The sequence below is a fragment of the Schistocerca piceifrons genome, chromosome 3, assembly GCF_021461385.2.
Source record: "Schistocerca piceifrons isolate TAMUIC-IGC-003096 chromosome 3, iqSchPice1.1, whole genome shotgun sequence".
In the NCBI taxonomy this organism is placed as follows: domain Eukaryota; kingdom Metazoa; phylum Arthropoda; class Insecta; order Orthoptera; family Acrididae; genus Schistocerca; species Schistocerca piceifrons.
Window position 1 is genome coordinate 417,048,869 of NC_060140.1, and position 19,626 is coordinate 417,068,494.

At 43.4% G+C, this 19,626-nt stretch overlaps 1 protein-coding gene and 1 long non-coding RNA gene across 2 annotated transcripts in view; one reads left to right on the plus strand and one right to left on the minus strand.

Annotated features, from left to right (window-relative positions):
- LOC124788704 (LIM domain only protein 3-like) overlaps positions 1-19,626 on the minus strand; it is a 339,539-nt gene that overhangs the window by 245,465 nt on the left and 74,448 nt on the right. The gene's annotated exons all lie outside the window — the stretch shown is intronic.
- On the plus strand, positions 2,211-6,897 carry LOC124789595. The gene is made up of 2 exons (XR_007016142.1): positions 2,211-2,264; positions 6,394-6,897. It is a non-coding gene; the product is annotated as an uncharacterized LOC124789595 (long non-coding RNA).

The following is a 19,626-nucleotide window of genomic DNA, read 5'->3' on the forward strand; positions in this document are numbered from 1 at the left end:
GACGTCATCTATTCTTAAAGACTGTTCTTGGTATGCCAAAAGAGTTGCCCCAAAAGTAGATTACAAATGAAAAAAAAAAAACCTGAGGATTCCGTGCAAACTTAATTATAAATATATCATAGTGTATCCATCCTGGGAATCCAGAATCTCAACGATTTTTATCTGTTTTCGATACTGATACTGGCAATATATCGGTCCGGGAATTCCGAGACGGTATCAAAATCTCTACAGTGGTTCCTTAGACTAGCCTGGACAAATAAAAAGAAGCGAGCAGGGGACTTTAGTTTATATATGTAGATACAGAACATTTAATAAAACATTTTTATTTACTTACTAAAACATGACTATACCTTACATTTTATGCTTGCATGCAGTAAGGTCCGCCCTTTATGCTTTTGACACATGGTGATTGCAATGTATGTTTTAATGACAAAAAGATATTTTTATGTGATATAATTACGTTTTAACAATTTCGGATATTTTTACTCTTTTGTACAGTGAAATTGCTTCTTGTCAAATTTCACGATTCTACGTCAACGGGTAGTACTCAACAAGCATTGAAGAGTGAATTTGTGAGTATCAAAATAAGTGACATAAAGGCTCGAATTTTTGATTGAATTGACCTAAAAGCTTAAATTTTTTACACCGCCAAGTGAGCATAGACCCAAGTAAGTAACATATATTTTAATTTGATACGCCAACCTCTTCACGAGAAAGAGGGGTCTTGACAACCGGGCAGACAGACAGACGGACAAAAAATGACTAAAACATTTGTTCTTGTTATATAATTAAAAATTGACAATTATTGCATTTTTTAATTTTTCGGTGAAACCTTCCTTCTTGCCAAATTTCATGACTCTAGATCTATGGGAAGTACCCTACGGGCTTTGACGAATGACATTCGAGTATCAAAATACGTGACATAAATGAACGTATTTTTTGATGCATTGCCGTAGAAGCTTAAAATTTTCACACTGCCAAGGAATCACAGAGATTAATATGTGACATGAATTTGTACTTGATACTTCTGCACGTTCCTCAGAAAAAGGGTTCTAACTAGTCGGGCAGACGGACAGATACATAGACGGACAACAAAGCGATCCTATAAAGGTTCCGTTTTTACAGATTGAGGCACTAAAGCCTAAAAAGAAAACAGAAACGCTTAAGTGAGTATTTAAAGAGACCAAACGGAGAAGGTCCATATATTTCAATCAACCGGGAGCTAACAAAAAAATTTCTGGTGTCTTATTCTTGTTCTTCGACCTCAATTTGGTTGGAATTGACTATTTCGGAAGAGATAGGGACAACTTTAATTTTTTTGGAGACCAGTGTTATCATACTAACTATACTGAAGAAGTGAAGATTCATATAGGCCTAACCTGTATGAGCAGTAGACATGTGCATTGTAAACAGGCTTCTGTTCGAGTGGCATCCAGTTACGTGTTTTCTTGCGGTAAATATTAATATGGCGACGTAGCCATTAGCAATAATACACCAACCGAAACTATTTAACTGATGGAGAAGCAATAGCGGAGTTTCCTGTTAATTTAACCATTTTAATTTTAGCTTGAGTAAACACAAATGATTTGTAGTAGTTTAACGATAGTTAATTATTAAAGCAGTTTCCAACAACTTCTTACACTATCTTGCCTAGTTCCAAATTTCTGAAGTTCTATATGGAACTCTGTGAATGAATTAATGAAAACAATATATCTACAAGAGAAATCAAGGCATTGTCTTTGCATTCACCGCCGGAGACCTGCATCTGGATGTCCTGACGGGACTTCGAACTCCGTTCCACCAGATTAAGAGCGTCATTTCATTCCGGTCGGTAACACCCGAAGGACGTTTATTGTAACTTCCTATTCTATGAAAGTAGCAGTTAATCTCCTACTAAGTGACAGAACGAAGCATTAATGAGAGAGATATTCTCGGAAAACTACTTCCGAAAATTTCTGTTTTGGTCTGTACGATAATAAACACGCCTTAATTATACACAGGTACTATCAGAATTTTCCATTTAGCTGCGCACCAATCAAACACGCTTTATTTGTGCCAATAGAATACTGTTGTGTTCACTGCGTCGTACCGTAAGGCTGGAGGTACAGAATGTTGCATGAACGAAGGTCAACTGTCGCGTACGTCACGCAAAGTGGTGTTACACTGATGCTAAACGAGCGAGCATTGTATATAAGGCTCGCTTAACGATTCTCCACTAGTGTGAAAAAACGAAACAGCCTCGCAGCAACATGAGGACTCTTCTGGTAAGTGTCCCAGCGGCGCTTTTGCCCAAGAATGTTTGAGCGTGTTTTAAGAAAATACCTAAATACCATGAGACAGAGTTTATGGTAATTTCGATTAGCACATAAAAGGGGAAATACTTATTGTGGAAAGAAGTTTCTGATGCCTAAGACCATTCTAGAAGTCACTGCCGTTTTCGGAAAATCAAACGTGTTCTGAATTTACATTTACGTATAAAACCCGTAGACATTGCACATTATTACCAATTTTTAAGACTTACAGTCCTGTTTCTTTTACATGCAAGTTCAGGGAAAGACGACTACCATCATGCCCCATTAGACGTCTTAAACTTATTCTAACGAAGTTAAGTTTATAGGACAGCCACAAACCGCCATCGATACTTTTTATAGTGAGCGGTTTCTCTCAGTTTAACCCTGGAATTTACAGTTTAAAGTAGTTGGCCACTACGGAAGACAGAACGAGTATAAGACAAAGCGCCCATAGTAACAAAGATTCTGCTTGCAGCACCTACTTCGAAATGCTGTTTGTGTTGTAAGACATGCAACAAGAACGGAATTTGATACATCCGAATATCGTTCTGAAACGTAAGCGAGATATAGTGAATATCTTTGATGGATTTCTATTTTAGGTTTGTTTCCTTTATTATTTTCTAATTATTCACTGGAGGCAATTCCATCGTTGGAATATTTACGTTTTAAAAATCTTCTACAGACTGACGAAATAAAACTGGCCTCGAATTTAGGACTGATCCATATCAATGAACAAGAGAAGAACACGTCGCAAAAACCGCTGGAAACTGAAATCGACGCACGAATAAATTGCTGTCACATGTTTGTACATGCCCATTTCACGCATACTCTATCCTGATTACTCCGATGTACCGTTACGTTTGAATGAGTGAGAGGAGAAAATGTATTTATATGAATGTAGCACAAAATGACGATCACAATAAAACAACGCGTGTTCATTGTCGAGTGTTATGTGATGCACAATTCGATGACAACGTGTGTGGAACTGTTTGCGTTATAATTTAAGGCTGGGAGTGTTGTGACAAAACTTTCATCAAAGTCTGCAATGCAAAAATTAGTGGAAAAATGTCGCGCAAGGAGCGTTGTAGCGAAAAGAACCGTAATTATTCGAAAAGCGTTCGAACATCAGAAAATATAAAATGATAAAGAATGTAGCAACCAGTCACGGGAACAGAATTTATTTATCTTGTTGCAAATCGATTTCGTATGATGTCAGTCATCATCGGTGCTAAAATAAACACAACAGACAGGGCATAAACAACAACTGCTTTAACAAACGAAAAAACTGACAGTAAAACATAGTTACATCAAATTAAAATTCAAAGTCATAACATACCATTTTTCTAACCGATACATGCCATAAGTAGAAGTACTGTCCTTCGCAGATTTCTACCATCAAGTGACGCATGAGCAGAACATTGAAACGCTGTAATGCTATCGCTCAGGCAGAATTGCTACAAGTACGTGACAGTGGTAAATCGAGCACAGCAGTGGAGTAATATTAACGGCGGCCATTTCCAGCATCTTCTGTGATTTCCATTAGTAAGGGACGATTCCACGCAAGAAAATATTTTCCGGGCCAATTTTGTTTTGCGCACCCTGAATCTCCCGCTGCTACATGCAAAGAGGATAAAAATTGTTAATCTTATCCAGTCTTCACAGACATAATGGCCTGAAAGAAATTACATAAATAAACACATGAAGTGGTCTAACATTTTCTATTTTGTGAGGGATTGAAATACTGCCAAATGGGGCAACAACTGACAGCTGAATTACTGAAATATTTTTTTCTTACTGTCTACTGTAGACTTCTTCACATTGGCAACCGGTTTTCTTCAAGTACTGAACATCCGGTAACATTAAACGAAAATATTGTTAGTAATGTACTATACACATATGACAAAGTGAAAGAGTGTATATGGGGCCAAAGTAGACGAAGAGCAAACAGTCGTTTGTGGATGCCGTGTATAGCGTCTACGACTACTTACGTATACAGAATAAAAAGGGCAGAATTTATAGAGGAGTGGAGGGGTACTTACCATGAACTAATGTGCGCGACGTTTTTCTTGGCTGAGAATGACGTAAACTACGTAGTTCATAAAGACATTTCCTAAAGATACATCTCCACATACACGATGAGATCGGCTCTACAGTGCAGCTAAGATGTTTACTGATGAGACCAGAGGAATTAAAACCGCGAGCAGACTGTTTCCAAAACAAATATTTTATCAGCTACGGACCCGCCAGCAAAATATTCCTTCAAAAACTGATTATGAAAAACGTATGTGAAGTTGTTTAGTACTAAAACGATATCATTAACGAGTGAAAAAAGAGCTACATTCGACTATAACGAAATATTTCATTTATTCACACATCAGTGTCTTTGAACAGCTACTACAAGCAGCGTTGCTCTCCTCGTAGAGCTATTGAACTGCCGGGTGATCAAAAAGTCAGTATAAATTTGGAAACTGAATAAATCATGGAATAATGTAGATAGAGAGGTACAAATTGACACACATGCTTGGAATGACATGGGGTTTTAGTAGAACCAAAAAAATACAATAGTTAAAAAAATATCCGAGAGATGGCGCTTCATCTGATCAGAATAGCTATAATTAGCATAACAAAGTAAGACAAAGCAAAGATGATGTTATTTACAGGAAATGCTCAATATGTCCACCATCATTCCTCAACAATAGCTGTAGTCGAGGAATAATGTTGTGAACAGCACTGTAAAGCACGTTCGGAGTTATGGCGAGGCATTGGCATCAGATGTTGTCTTTCAGCATCCTTAGAGATGTCGATCGATCACGATACACTTGCGACTTGAGGTAACCCCAAAGCCAATAATCGCACGGACTGAGGTCTGAGGACCTGGGACGCCAAGCATGACGAAAGTGGCGGCTGAGCACACGATCATCACCAAACGACGCGCGCAAGAGATCTTTTACGCGTCTAGCAATATGGGGTGTTTTTTTTAGTTCTAATAAAACCCCATGTCATTGCAAGCATGTGTGTCAATTTTTACCTCTCTATCTACATTATTCCGTGGTTTATCAATTTTTCAAATTTATATCGACATTTTGATCACCCGGTATGTTATGCCGCAATTTTACGAAAGGTTGGTTCAACAGTTGGGATGTATTTATTTATTATTCTTTCACTTCTGTCTGCTACCTGTTGTTTCATTCCTGAGTACAAACCCCTTTCACTCAGGACAAAGCCTACATTGGTGATACAATAGTCGTGGCACATAGGACGAAGTCGTGTTCAGCGATGCGACAGGAACTATCATTCGAAGCGAAATAGTCTGAATAAACATGGGCTCTAAAATTCATACCTTAAGAGCTACGAGGACTGATTCATTTTCGATGTTGTGAAATGAATCTATACTATTGAAGACTCTTTAATTTCCATGTTTTGGGAGGAGGTAATGTGGACCAAAACAAAGAAAAAAATGTCAATAGGCATGTGCTCTAAAGTGTGTACCTTAAGACCTACGAGCATTTATTTAGTGGAAGATGCGTGTTTCACAGTAACGAAGATGAACAAGTGTTCATAACTCTGAAGGTATACATTTTCGAACCAATGTTTGCCGGATATTTTTTCCTTCTTTTAGTCTGTACTACACATAGTCAAAATATGGAAAGCAAAGAGCTTGCAGAAGAAGATATTTGTTTCACAGTATCGAAGGTGAAGAGCCGGCCGCGGTGGTCTAGCGGTTCTAGGCACGCAGTCCGGAACCGCGCGACTGCTACGGTCGCAGGGTCGAATCCTGCCTCGGGCATGGATGTGTGTGATGTCCTTAGGTTAGTTAGGTTTAAGTAGTTCTAAGTTATAGGGGACTGATGACCACAGTGCTCAGAGCCATTTGAAGGTGAAGAAGAACTCATAGCTCTTTAGATTAAATGCCATGTTCACTATACTTCTTTTGCTTCGAATTACCATTCCTCTTACATACCTGAATACGATTTCGTCCTTTGGGTCAAGACTATCAAATCACCAATGTATACTTTTGCTATGGGACACGACTTTTTGGATCATCTTGTGTATTCTGGAGTTGAGTGTATGCTTTCATGGAGATGTTTCGTCCTCTACGCAGGTCCTGGCCGCGGTATTGGCAGTCGCTTGTGCACTCCCTCGCCGACCAAATCAAATGGTCGTCCGGGAAATGCTGGTATCAACTCCGGGGTCCCTGGAAATGGTGGCTTCGTCTCTGGATTTCCTGTGAATGAAGGACTGAGTCAGGCCTTGCCGGGGTCTGGTTTCGGACAGGGTTACCTAGGCTTCGGCGCTGGATTCCCGGGCAATGGCTTCGGTCAGCAGTACCCTAGCAGCAACGGCTTCGGTCAGCTATTTCCTGGTAACAACGGCTTCGTTCAGCCATTCCCGGGTAACAATGGCTTCGGTCAGCAGCTTCCTGGCAACAGCGGCTTTGGCGGTCGGTTCCCAGGAAACGGCTTCCAAGACATTGGCTTCAACAGACCTCTCCGTAACTCCGGGGAACGAGACGACTCTAACAGTAGCGAGTCAAGAGAAAGGGATTGAAATGCCTGTATGACACCTTGAATTTTCCTGCGATGCATTAAAGAGCTACAATCTGCAATCTTTTATGTTCACTGATACGATACTTGGTAAATATGAACACCTTCCAACCGAGTTAAATTCCCTATCTACAATGGTCAGTTTTATATTTCTTCGTACATACAGAACGTTTTTAAAACTTTTATTACTGAAACAAAATTCTATTTTTGAGACAACATTATACAAACGCTACACTATTATCAACAGATACGGTCGTTTACTTGAAGCGATATTTACGGTATTATAATATTAACCAGTGAGAGAGAAAGAGAGAGAGAGAGAGAGAGAGAGAGAGAGAGAGAGAGAGAGAGAGAGATGTCACAGTAGTTGAGGCGTTGTAAGTCTAAATGAGCAAGAGGAGACTGAGAATCCCTGTCCTTCACACATGGTTGCTCATGGTTTCAACAAAATTTCTCAATAATATAATGATTCGTACTGCTTCCGGTTCAGTGATCCAGAAAGTGACATAAAGAAGATAGTTGTGTTATGAATCCGATATACGAGTATCTCGAGCAGCCTGCTGAAAAGTGCTATATAGCACCAAGCCAGACAAAAATGTGTGAAGGGTATGAGAGAGGATAGTGGGATACTGAAATAAATCTTAAAAACAGATAAAGGTACCCTGAGCTAGTGTTTTTGAAACTTGCAGCAAAGGACAGACCAGGAAGTAATCGGCGTATTTGGTGTAAGGAAGAGATATGAATTTTTTTTTTTACATGCGATGACAAGTGCTTTTCAACTGGAACACAGATCGAAGAAGTTACTTCGCAGTTACTTTGTTTCTGTTGCTCACTTCCATTAGGACCCGCGATTCAGGTTGACTATTTTTCGCTTTGTCAAAATTTATTCCACCTTATAGAATCGTTGTTAGCACAGATCTAATATATCAGACACATTGTTTTTCACGTAAGTACTTGGATACAACGATTAACGTCCGGGTCCTTCACGTATTGTAACGCTACAGTCCAAAGACCTGAAACTTAGCAGTTAAACAGGTAACCACCACTGAAGAAGAAATAACCACAGTACCAATGTACAAACGAAGAACAATCTAGAGAATGACCTCTACTTTTAGATAAGCTTATTTCACAGCTTACGTAAGCCATTTTGCCACGTATCTTTTTATTATTATTATTGTTTAACAGCACGTCTAACACACACCGGCACTGAAACGGGTTCAAAATTCCAGATAGGCACCACCTAATTCTGCTGAGTTTCTCTTTGACGAACAACCAACAAACAACGCAAACTAATAACGTAATAGGCGATGACCAGTAATATATAGACCACCGAAACTTCTGTTAAAATATTTATTGCGTGACCGGTGTCCGTCAGTTATCATAAACTAACGCTTGAGGTACAAATATTTATTTTATTTCTTTACTCATCTATAGGGTTCAATGGGGCAATGCAACCTAAAGCTACTTGGTCATGGAATTAGTACTGACTGCAGATTAGAAAATTTAGGAACAAAATAACTAAATAATTAATGAGACACGAAAAAATATGAGAGAGTATACGAATAAATAACACATTACAGAGAAATGTTATCAACTACTGCGAGCAACTCTTTTACAGAACAGGAGTGCCTCACAAGAAAGCCTTTTGACTTGAATTTGAATAATTGGAGTTAAGCACCCATTTTTTCAGTTCTGCTGGAAGCCTTTTGAAAACAACAAATGCCGAAAGTCCATAGCTGCCTGTTCAGTTCCAACTGTTATTCAGGTGCGTATTGTTTTCCCGTCTAGAACTCACTGAATGAATGTGAAGTTTCCTCTTCATGTGTCAATATGGTCAACAACAAGTCCCATGCTGTTGATCTTGAAATCCTCAGTTGCTAGTAATATGACAGGGCTAGTTGAGTTAGAATTTCGAGACACCTGAACAACGACCTTCACGAAGTGACGGGGCGCATCTGTCTGATCGCCATTTTCTGGGCTAAGAATGTTGTTGGTGTGTGCACAGGGTTTCCAGTTATGTATCAAACGAGATAATAGAATGGAAGCAAGAAAAGATATGAAGCATTCGCATTGCCGTATTTGGGGGTCGCAGTCGACCCCTGCCTAGAACACGATTAGTCCTCTCGCTCATTCCAAAACAGGAGAGAAAACAAAGAGCAACAAACAACACAAATCAACGTAATGGCCACAGAAATACTGTATGCAGCGGTTAGCAGTGTCAAAACGTGGTAGACCTGGCTCGACCTCTACAGATATTTTACGCAACCGTAGTTCAATGCGCCCCCCTCCCCACAGTCTAAAACTGCCACGTTAGAATGTTAAAATGCCCGCCCACATAACATGACAATTATGTGCTCATAGCAGTATGATTTCGACACACCTTATGGAGATCCAACTATAAAATGAGATATGTGTATAGGGTGAAAATTATCTGCACGGGACAGCAAAATAAACGTTTTTCTTTGACATCACAATTACCTGCGACCATTTGTTTAATCCAGTAGAGATCGTAATCGCTCTTAGCACTCGTGCAATTAAACAAAACATGGGAACGAGTCAGAAGAATGTAAGAAGCGTCCTCCTTGAGCAGTTGCTATTCCATTTCACTTACCGCGTGTGCACGACCTGGAACCATATGACCATCCACTCAAAAAACAATTTTCGCGGTGGTACCTGTAATGCATGTCAGATGCATCCTTCATTTCATCCCTCTTCAACATCCATAATTCGCATGTTCTGAGTGAGGTTAATCCACATGCCACATTTACTCGTGGTCATTAATTGTGGTTCTACGTGTATGTGGCGGCAGATGTTGTTGGTGACTGTTTGATTGGGCCTTATCTCCTACCTAGGCCATTATATGACAGTCGTTTTACAATTTCCTCGCCAGAGCGTTGCCAGAGTTGCTGGATGACGTGTCACTCGCTAGAAGACAATGCTTGCGTTTCCAACATGACGGAGTACCGGCACATTTCAGTCGTCCTCTCCGTCGATTCTTGAACCGACAGTTTCCAGAAAAATGGATTAGCAGTTGTGGTCCCGTACCATAGTCTACTTGATTACCTCATTTGACCGCTATGGATTTTTTTGTGTGACGAGAGATGTGCACCCTGTTTACAAAACCGCTTTTGAATCATAAGAACATCTGGTTGCCGGAGTAGTAGCACTAACAGGAGGAATTAAGGACATTCCTGCAGTCTTTGGCCGTGTCATACAAAACATTACCCACCGCTGTAACCTCTGTTTACAAGAAATGGAGGCATTTTTGAACTTCTACTAAAGTAAAGTAATTAGTTGTGTTACTGTTGTTGTCTCTTGGTAATAAAGAATTAAAACTTTTGGCTTTACCTTTCGTCCTCATAGAAAAACACAGTAAAAAAAGTGTGTTCATTGTCCCATGCAATCTCCCAAAGTTTAAAGAACCCTCACAGGAAAATACATTAGCGAAAAATATTTGTTTCGGTCTCCCATGCAAATTCTCACTTTTTGTCGGTTTAAATAATTTTTCACCCTGTATATTCCAGAAAACATACATATAAATGAATGAAGTAAGTTTAGGGTTTAACGTCCCGTCGACATCAACGTCATTAAATACGTAATTGTACGGGACAAACTAAGACAACAGTTAGCCGCAGAGCGCCATAAAATGCTTAGTTAGCTCGCATCCGCCATTTGACATAGCAACTGAAACCATCAATGTCTCTCCAGTCGAGACGTAAAATGAGCTTCATTAATGATATCTTCATTAATAATGCTCCAGCACCTGAAAGTATGTTAAGACACTCTAGTACACACTGTGAGGACAGTATTTGTCAGTGCTAGACGCTAGAAATACATTGGCAGCCTATGATGCGAATGCCAAAGCGCACACACACAGTTGAGGCGCCAGCGTAAAACAACAAATCTATGCATTTGCATTGAAAAACACTGTAAATATATGTCTGATACTTGCTAAATTACAGATACACAGAGGTGTAGATAAAGCAGTAAGAAAAACCACGTTCTTAAAAACGAAAACGACGTCATTTAACAAATTAAAACGCATAAACATCGGCATGATAATGGCTAACACCAGTAGTCAAGTAGCCATATCTACAATAAATTGAAAGACCTAAAAGATCTACACCGCTTGACCTTGATGATAAGAAAATATCTTAACTAGGACTAAACAATTGTCAGGCTTTAAAGAGTTTCAATGGTCTAAAATAAAACTACACCACACATAATAATTTAAATGAGAAAGGCGAACAAAAAGTGGACAACGTGACAAATCATAAACATAAGTAAAAAAGTGGGCCTGAAGTAAATAAGCGACAAAGTGAAATACTGGTAGAGCGAAGCTGAAAATACGGAACAGATCAGACATTATTACTATAACTGATTGCGAGGTATAGCGTAAAACGGTATTGATAAAAGGGGAAATCAATCACTCGAAGAAACATAAAGAATATGGTTAATTTCCAAGAACGTTGGCCTGTCGAAGAAGCGTGCCCCAAACGATAGATATCGAACTTGCGACTGTAAATCGATCGCGCGACTGTGGTGACGAGTGAGGTAAGTCAGTTCCTTTCTAGTTACAAGTATTTTAGTCAACATTCCTCTTTTGTCATTGCATTAGTGATCACTGTAAACACTGCTCATAGCTCCCGCCACCACAGACACGTGGTCGATTTAGAATCGCAAGTTCGATATCTACCTTTTGGGGCTCGCGGCTCCGATAGACAAACATTCTTGGAAATTACCAGAATACCTCATCCTCCGCGAGCCATCACGAAGTATGGACCTGAACCAAAGTATGTGTATCTAGCTCCAGAAAGACACATTAATTTCTTACAGAAAGGGCCCAACCAGCTGCCAGCCAACACCTGAACTAAGGTAAATGAAATACCTGCATCTATCACGGTTGTGAGGTTTCAATATTCTCGCATGTCTATTTATAGGAGTTTTGATATTTTTTATTTTATCTTTTTGGTTATTTGCGTCTCTGGTGAGTGGTTCGTTATACTTGGCAGATCTTTGTCTGAGAGTAATGGAGTGTGGATCGACAATATTGCTCGCTGCTAGCTACAGATGGTAACGTCTCGCAGAGCAGCACACTGGCACAGCACGTCCACAGAATGAGAAATTGAATTTAGAAAGAAAGAAAATACTGAAGGTATTGAAGGAAATACTGGAAGGTTGACGTAGGTGTTGCTCATTATGTAATATAACACGGAATTGCGTAGCGACAAAATGGCATAATAGTAATAACAATCACTCCGAAATCAACTCACACAAACTGCACTGCGTCTCATGTAATAAACCACATCTGAGTTAATCTATTAGTATTCATGTTGTTCTGTAGTAGATAACGGCCTGGTTAAAGTGTACTTACGTTGCCTGTAGCGTTTACGTTACGTGCAGCTTGAATCACGGAAAATCAAGAGGACCAATCACGGATCAAAGATCGTCAATGAGAGAGACCTTCTTCATTTCTTTCACTTCGTTAAATAAAGGTAGCTGATATTTCCCAAGATATTTTCTGCTAAAACGTGATCTGTAAAGGTCGAGTATTTCTTCCCTAAAAGCCAGCCCCTCTCATGTTCACGTAGTTTAATTGCCACAGTTCTGCCTGAGTGACGAATGTACACCTATTCGCACTGTTCACCAAGGGTTGCAATTTGTCTTTACTATTGAATAAAGTTTTGATATGTTATTTGTATTATACAGTGCAGGTCTTTAGTTGCAAAATTATCTGGAATGTTGACAATATATGGAATTTTGCATGAGTGATTAATGTTGGTCAGCATACAAAAGTGGTGTAATTTTATTCATTTTCTTTTTTCAGTCAAATACAATCAATCAGGACAGAGTCCGCTCCCGGTAGCTGAATGGGCTATTCGCCCCAGCCGGGCCGGGGTTCTATCCCCGGTCGGCGCTGGAATTTTCAGACTTCCGAACACTAGCCTCCACCTCTGCCCTGGCATGTGGCGCATGCCGGGCACCCCCGTGGGGTCCGTGCTTCGGATCCCACGTGGAGCTCACTCCCACACTACAAAATAAACCTGATTATAGTCGGCTTTCAGCGGTGTTACCGTGCGGACGGGCTCGGCGCGCCGGGCAGTGCTCCGCAGGTGTTGTTGTTTACCCGCTAGCGCGCGGTCGCGTCGTTGTATTGCCGTATAGTACCAGTACCGACCCGACATGGCGTTCTCATATCCAAAAGCTACAATCAAACTAACGTTCAACGCATCGTACACGAGACCGAAGGCCCATGAAATTGAACGGTTTCTACGAGACATCATGCACATAGAACCACAAGAACTGATAGGAATTCATCTATTGTAACCAGCACAGTGTACCTCAAACTGATTGATGAAGCGGCCTGCGACAGATTACTCCAACAATCTGCAAACGGCTTTTGCTTCTGTCACGCAGACGGTAACGTGAGCGTGGTTGACCATGCTGGTCTGGGGGTGCGTACCGTGCGCATCTTTGAACTACCGTTCGAAGTTCCTGCCAACCTAGTCGTTGATGCGCTGCGGCCATACGGCACAGTTCTGAGCCGCACAGAGGAGAAATGGAACACATTCGAAACGTACCCTGTCCTTAACGGGGTACGACAAGCGCGCATAGAACTTAAGAAGCACGTTCCATCATATTTTTTCGTTGGTGGCTGCCGCGCAATTGTTATATATGATGGACAATCGAGGACCTGCTCGGGCTGCGGCCAGGAGGGCCATGTTAGAACTGAGTGTCTGCAGCGCCGCCTCGTTCAGGTGCCCCGCAATGAACTCCCCCAACGATCCACTATGACCTCTCTCCCGTTAACATATGTGGAGGCGGCACGACATGATGTGATGGATGATCAAAACCTGCTACCTCCTCAAGCCGCTGCCAGCTCCGTTGGAGAGTCAGCGCCGTCGACGACGCCGCAGCCCAGCGGTGCAGAGGTTCCTACAGCCTCTGCCCACCGCAGCGTCGTGGGCACCCAGCCATCGTCACTGTCGGGATCAGACACAGGGGTTCCTAGCGACCGAGACTGTGTCGAGCCCCGTCCTCCAGTGGATGTCGAATCTCGGACCCGAAAGCAAAAATCACCCAAGCAACACAAGAAGAGGCGATTGTCAGCTGAAGAACAGGACAGGGATGTGAAGCGACATCGACTTCGTTGACTCGCCCACAATTGCAACGGACTCCAGTGGCATCATTCACCAGAAGGTGCCTGAAGACAAGGAACACTCTCCTCAATCTGGTGGCCCAGAAAACGAGGCGCATTGCGTCGACTCCCAAAATGTGGGCTCCTGTGAAAGCGACCAGCCCCCAACCACATCACAATCGTCTCTTGGTGATTGGGCAGACGATATGGAGGCAGATGATGCACAGCAAACATCGATATCTCCGCCAGAGCCCATGGCTGACATTAAGCCCGGAGGGCTCTGCCAGTCAGGGGCTCATACGGCACAGTAATGCACAGCACGCAGATGGATGGCTGTGTGGTGTGTGAGATCACTGTGGGCTTGCACCGGCACACTGCCTCCGCCACTTGATATGTCTCAGTCATACCGTGTGGGAACAGTCAATGTAAATGGTGTCCACTCCACTGTCAAGACCCGCATGTTACACGATCTGTTACATGATCTGAGCGGCAGACTTGGACATTGCCTTTCTCCAGGAGGTCCGTCCCGAGCTGCGTTTAGACCTATATGGCTACATCACGTACAGTCTACCCGTAGGTGATGGCGCAGGAGGAACGGCCATCCTTCTCCGAGATGGCGTAGACGCGACGGACGCGACGTACTTGCCGAACGGGCGAGGCATCGCACTCACACTTGGCGCAGTCCGCCTCATTAACGTCTACGCTCCCTCCGGTAATTCGCACCGTGGTGACAGGCATGTCTTCTATTCGGAGGAGGTAGCCCCACTTTTGCAAGGAAATATGGACCATTACATAGTGGGGGGCGATTTTAACAGTGTTCTGCGGCCCGAGGACCAGATACCGCATTACGTCCCATGCGCGGCTCTACAAGCATTGATACGTGACCTCGCGCTCCACGACACATGGCTCTTACATCATGGGACCCAGAGTGGATATACGCACTTTACCAGCCATTCTGCCAGACGTCTGGACCGGATATACGTCTCGCGTGCCCTCCGCACAGCAACCCGTGATGCAGAACTCTGGCCGACGGCCTTCACGGACCATCTCGCGTACATCTGCACTGTCACCTTGCCCCGACAACTCAAAAGATGCAGCAGGGGTCCGTGGACGCTGAACGTCTCCCTCCTTCGCGAGGAAGCGTGTCGGCGAGCAGTCACTGACACGTGGCGTCGATGTATCAGGCGCCTGCCCATGTATGCTTCCACGTTGCTATGGTGACTGGGATGTGTGAAACCTGCACTCCGAAAGACCTTGATGGCCTACAGGCCTGACAGATCGAACTGGCAAAGGGCAACATCGGAATTTTACTATACAGCGTTACGTGAGCTGGCGACGCAACCGCCGTCTCCCGAACGTCAGATGTCCGTAAAACGCATCAAAGCTCGTCTACTTCGCATCAGGACAGAGCAGCTAGAAGGTGTCCGCATCCGTGCGCGAGTGCAAGACTGTATCCCCAACGAAACGGCGTCAGTGTATCACATTGTGCGCGAGAGGCGCCACCGCAAACGTCAGCTCATTACTGCGGTAAACACGGAGAACGGCGGCCGCGCAGTGACACAAACGGACATCGCGCACACGTTCGCCAGACACTATGGGACCTTATACATGGAAGATCCGCGAAATGTACGTGATTATGACGAGCTGTTGCACGATTTTCCCGCCCCTCGGGACGTGGCAGCCGATGATAGTCTGCTGTTGCCCATTACAACCGACGAGCTGACATCGGCCTTGGCACGTGGAGCACCGAACAAGTCGCCTGGACCGGACGGTACCCCTGGAATTCTACCGCACTTTTTACCACCTTATGGGTGACAAGTGGCTCCAAATGTTTCAAGACCTGATCCACCCTGATTTCACTGTCCCCACAGAATTCACAGAAGGCATCTTGATCCCAGTACCGAAACCGAATGGTGGTTGTAGGTGGCAGGATTTTCGCCCACTCACACTCCTCAACAACGACTACAAGATCTTCGCCCGTGTCCTCCGCGCGCATCTCCACACTGCTATCGGGAAAGCCATCCACACCGATCAGACATGTTTAGGTGGTGTCAGCAACATTCATACGGCGTTAGGAGCATACCGCGACGTAATTGCTTTGACCACGCATTCGACCGCGTCGACCACGGCTTCTTACGCGCAGTTTTGCAACACATGGGCCTCTCTCCGGAGTCTGCACAGGTGGTCCTTTGACTGGTCCACGGAGCGCGCTCCCGCATGATTGTCAACGGTTATCAGTCTGCTCACATTGTTGTTGGACGGTCAGTGCGACAAGGGTGCCCCCTGTCGGGTATATTATTTGCTGCAGCGCTTGAACCAGCTTTACATGGTCTACGGCAGCGATTAACTGGTATCTACTTGCGGGACGTGACCTTTTGTTGTGGTGCATTCGCCGATGACGTGGTGTTCCTGACCAGATCAGAGGATGAAATGCATATGGCGCTACAGCGGCTACGCCAGTCCGGGGCGGTCGCTGGGAGCGTCATCAACGTGAAGAAGACAAAATACATGGATGTCGGAGGGGGGCTTTCCCACACAACGGCGGTGCCCTTTGACAAGGTATCCGTGCTCAAGTGTTTAGGAGTGCAATTCTATAGCAATGTCCGCCGCACGGCGGCGGCTACGTACCGCCGGCTCCTACACCAGACACGTGCTCTGCTGCAGGACAACAAACTGCGTCGCTTGGATATGCTCCTCAGAACACGTTATGTCAACACCTATCTTGTCTCAAAACTGAACTATTTTGCGCATATACTTCCCTTGACGGCTACGATGGCCGACAGATTTCAAGCAGCATATGGACATTTCGTAAGCATCGGTCTGGTTTTTAAAGTCCGATACGCCAACCTGACGCTGCCGCAGCGGGCGGGCGGTGTCGGTTTAATTCATGTATATAACCGTGCGCGATCGCTTTATCTCAACACTATGCGTCGCAAGTGGACCTCTGCCCACGCCACTCTGACGGGCACCCTGATAGCGGAAGTGGCACCACACTCTCTGCATCCCCCGGTTTCTGTAGGACACATTTCATCGACACTCACCCACATCAGAGAGTTCTTGATTGACTTCAGCTACTTACGGTCAGAACTTCCGACGACACGGAAGCCCAGCACGAAAGACTATTATCGCCTCTATCAACAGCGGCAACCTGTAAATACGGTCACCCACAGACATCCTGAAGTTGCCTGGAACACGGTGTGGCGAGCGATACACACGCCTTTTCTACCTACGACGATGCGTTCATTGTGGTACGTGGTTGTGAATGGGAAGTTCGCTACTCGTCAGAGGCTACATTCCATACATTTGACGGACGACCCCTTGTGTCCGACATGCTCAGTCGCTGACTCGGATGCACACCGTCTGACGTGTGCCGCGACCAGCGAGTGCTGGCTACTGACGCAGCGCATGCTGGCATTACTCTTGCGGCGATTGCCGGAGACTATCTCCCCTGATGACGTATTGCGCCCCGACGGCGTATACTTTCCATCAACCAGAACGAACGCCGTTAACTGGCTAAAAGGCATGGCCGTTTACTACATATTTTGCGATGCTCCCAAAGGCACACTCGACTTTTGGTCCCTACTGATGACGACACATGCAGCTTTCAGCCGCCACCCGAACTACAGAACTCGTTTCGCAAACTATTTAGGTTCATTATTTGCGGATCCTCCTGCTCACTGGGGCGTTCCGGGTATGAGACGCTGAAAATGAAGAAGAGTCCTGGAGCATATTGATCCTTTACGGACGGAATAGGGGGAACCCCTCCCAACAGACGAGAAGACGACTCGGACGCTAGGCTACGGCAGTTGTAGGATCTATCTTTGTAATGAAACAAAAATAAATCTATAATACAAAAAAAATGTTATAAAAATTAAATAAATAAATAAATAAAACAACATCGACAAACCCACTACATCCCTGATCCTTCGGTCCTCGAACTCGAACACGTTGCTTGGGCGTGGCGGCGGGATGGCTAGGCTTCGGGTGTCGACCCCTGCCCTACCCGTCGTCCTGCTCCTGCAGCGGTTCATTATTCATTGGTTAAAAAAAAAAAATGGTCAGCGTGACAGACTGCCAATCCTAAGGGCCCGGGTTCGATTCCCGGCTGGGTCGGAGATTTTCTCCGCTCAGGGGCTGGGTGTTGTGTTGTCCTAATCATCATCATTTCATCACCATCGACACGCAGGTCGCGGAAGTGGCGTCAAATCGAAAGACCTGCACCAGGCGAACGGTCTACCCGATGGGAGGCCCTAGCCACACGACATTTCATTTCATTTTCAATCAGGACAGAGCTATAGCCATTGCTGAAAGCGATTTGGAACAATACGAAGCGATGCACCATTGAATGGAAAGCTGTGTGTTTGCCCTGTGTGGATGTGAGGAGCTGGCAGGGATTATCGTATCAGTAGCTACGTTTTTTCTGTAAATGATAAATATGTGTTTTCTTGTATTCATTTCTATATTAAGGTCTCAGAAATTTGTAGAAGAGCCTCTCTGCTCCATTGTAAATTTTCTTATTTTGTCAGTTTAAATGCTGTAGTAATGTATCTGTCTAATGGTACCGGTCCACAAACACAGCACATCATCGGGTATCTGAATCCTCATTTTACATCTCAGTGGCTCTTTCTATAAGAGAATTTATTGAAACTGTCCACGAAAATATTGAATAGTACAAGAATAAGAGGTGAAACCATGCCTAGGCCATCTGACTGAGTATAATAATTTTGGATAGCACATGACTAAGAGGTAAACCCATAGCTGCGCCAACAAGCCTAATTATGTTTTATACACATTTGAATAGCAACAATTATGTCATGTCATTCCACAGGATTTGCTTTGGATTAGTGAGAAGAATCTGTTAATGTGATTTTTCTAGGCATTCATCACTAGGAACATTTATAAATTAGCTACTAGTTTAGAACTAGGTGGGATTTGCATAAATCAACAAGAGCCTAGGAATCTTTGATAGCATACTTTGGCTTTATGATATAATTGAGGTCTTTCGCTAGTAGGTAACAGGGAAGACACTAACGTGGGTATTGGAGCACCATCTTTATGTAATTTGGGTAAGCTATGTAACCTAGAAGACTTGTTGTTCATATTAACTATCACACAGCTTTTGGTTTCAGACATAATACTTTTAGGAGATTTTATGGTGATTTTTATTTGCTCGTTGAAAGTTGAAATAGGATTTTTTTGTAGGTGTTGGGAGTCGGAATTACTACGAGAGTGATTCACTTTTACAACGTAATCACCTTTGTTCAAATGAACTAATCTGTTTGATTTATCGGCTTTGGTAGGGATGAAATTGGTGGAGATTGTTTTCTTCTTGAACTCGGTTTACTTTCTTCGAACATTAGACTTATATGCTGAGAATGAGACTTCGCCACTTAACGTTCTTTGGCATGTTAGAGTCAGCTGTCGGAACAAGCATTATAAAGTCACTGATCGCAGTATCATGCAAATTATTCGATATTTCAACCACAGTTAGAGGTTCCATAATGGATCAGATAAGATTTACTAACCTGTCTTCATTAATACAAAAATAATAATTTGCTTCTGCCAACATCAACGGGCGTACTGTTTGCATTCTCTAGCAATAAGTCTGACCTAGCATTTCAATAGAAGTATAGTATCGTCAGCCCCTGCGGGT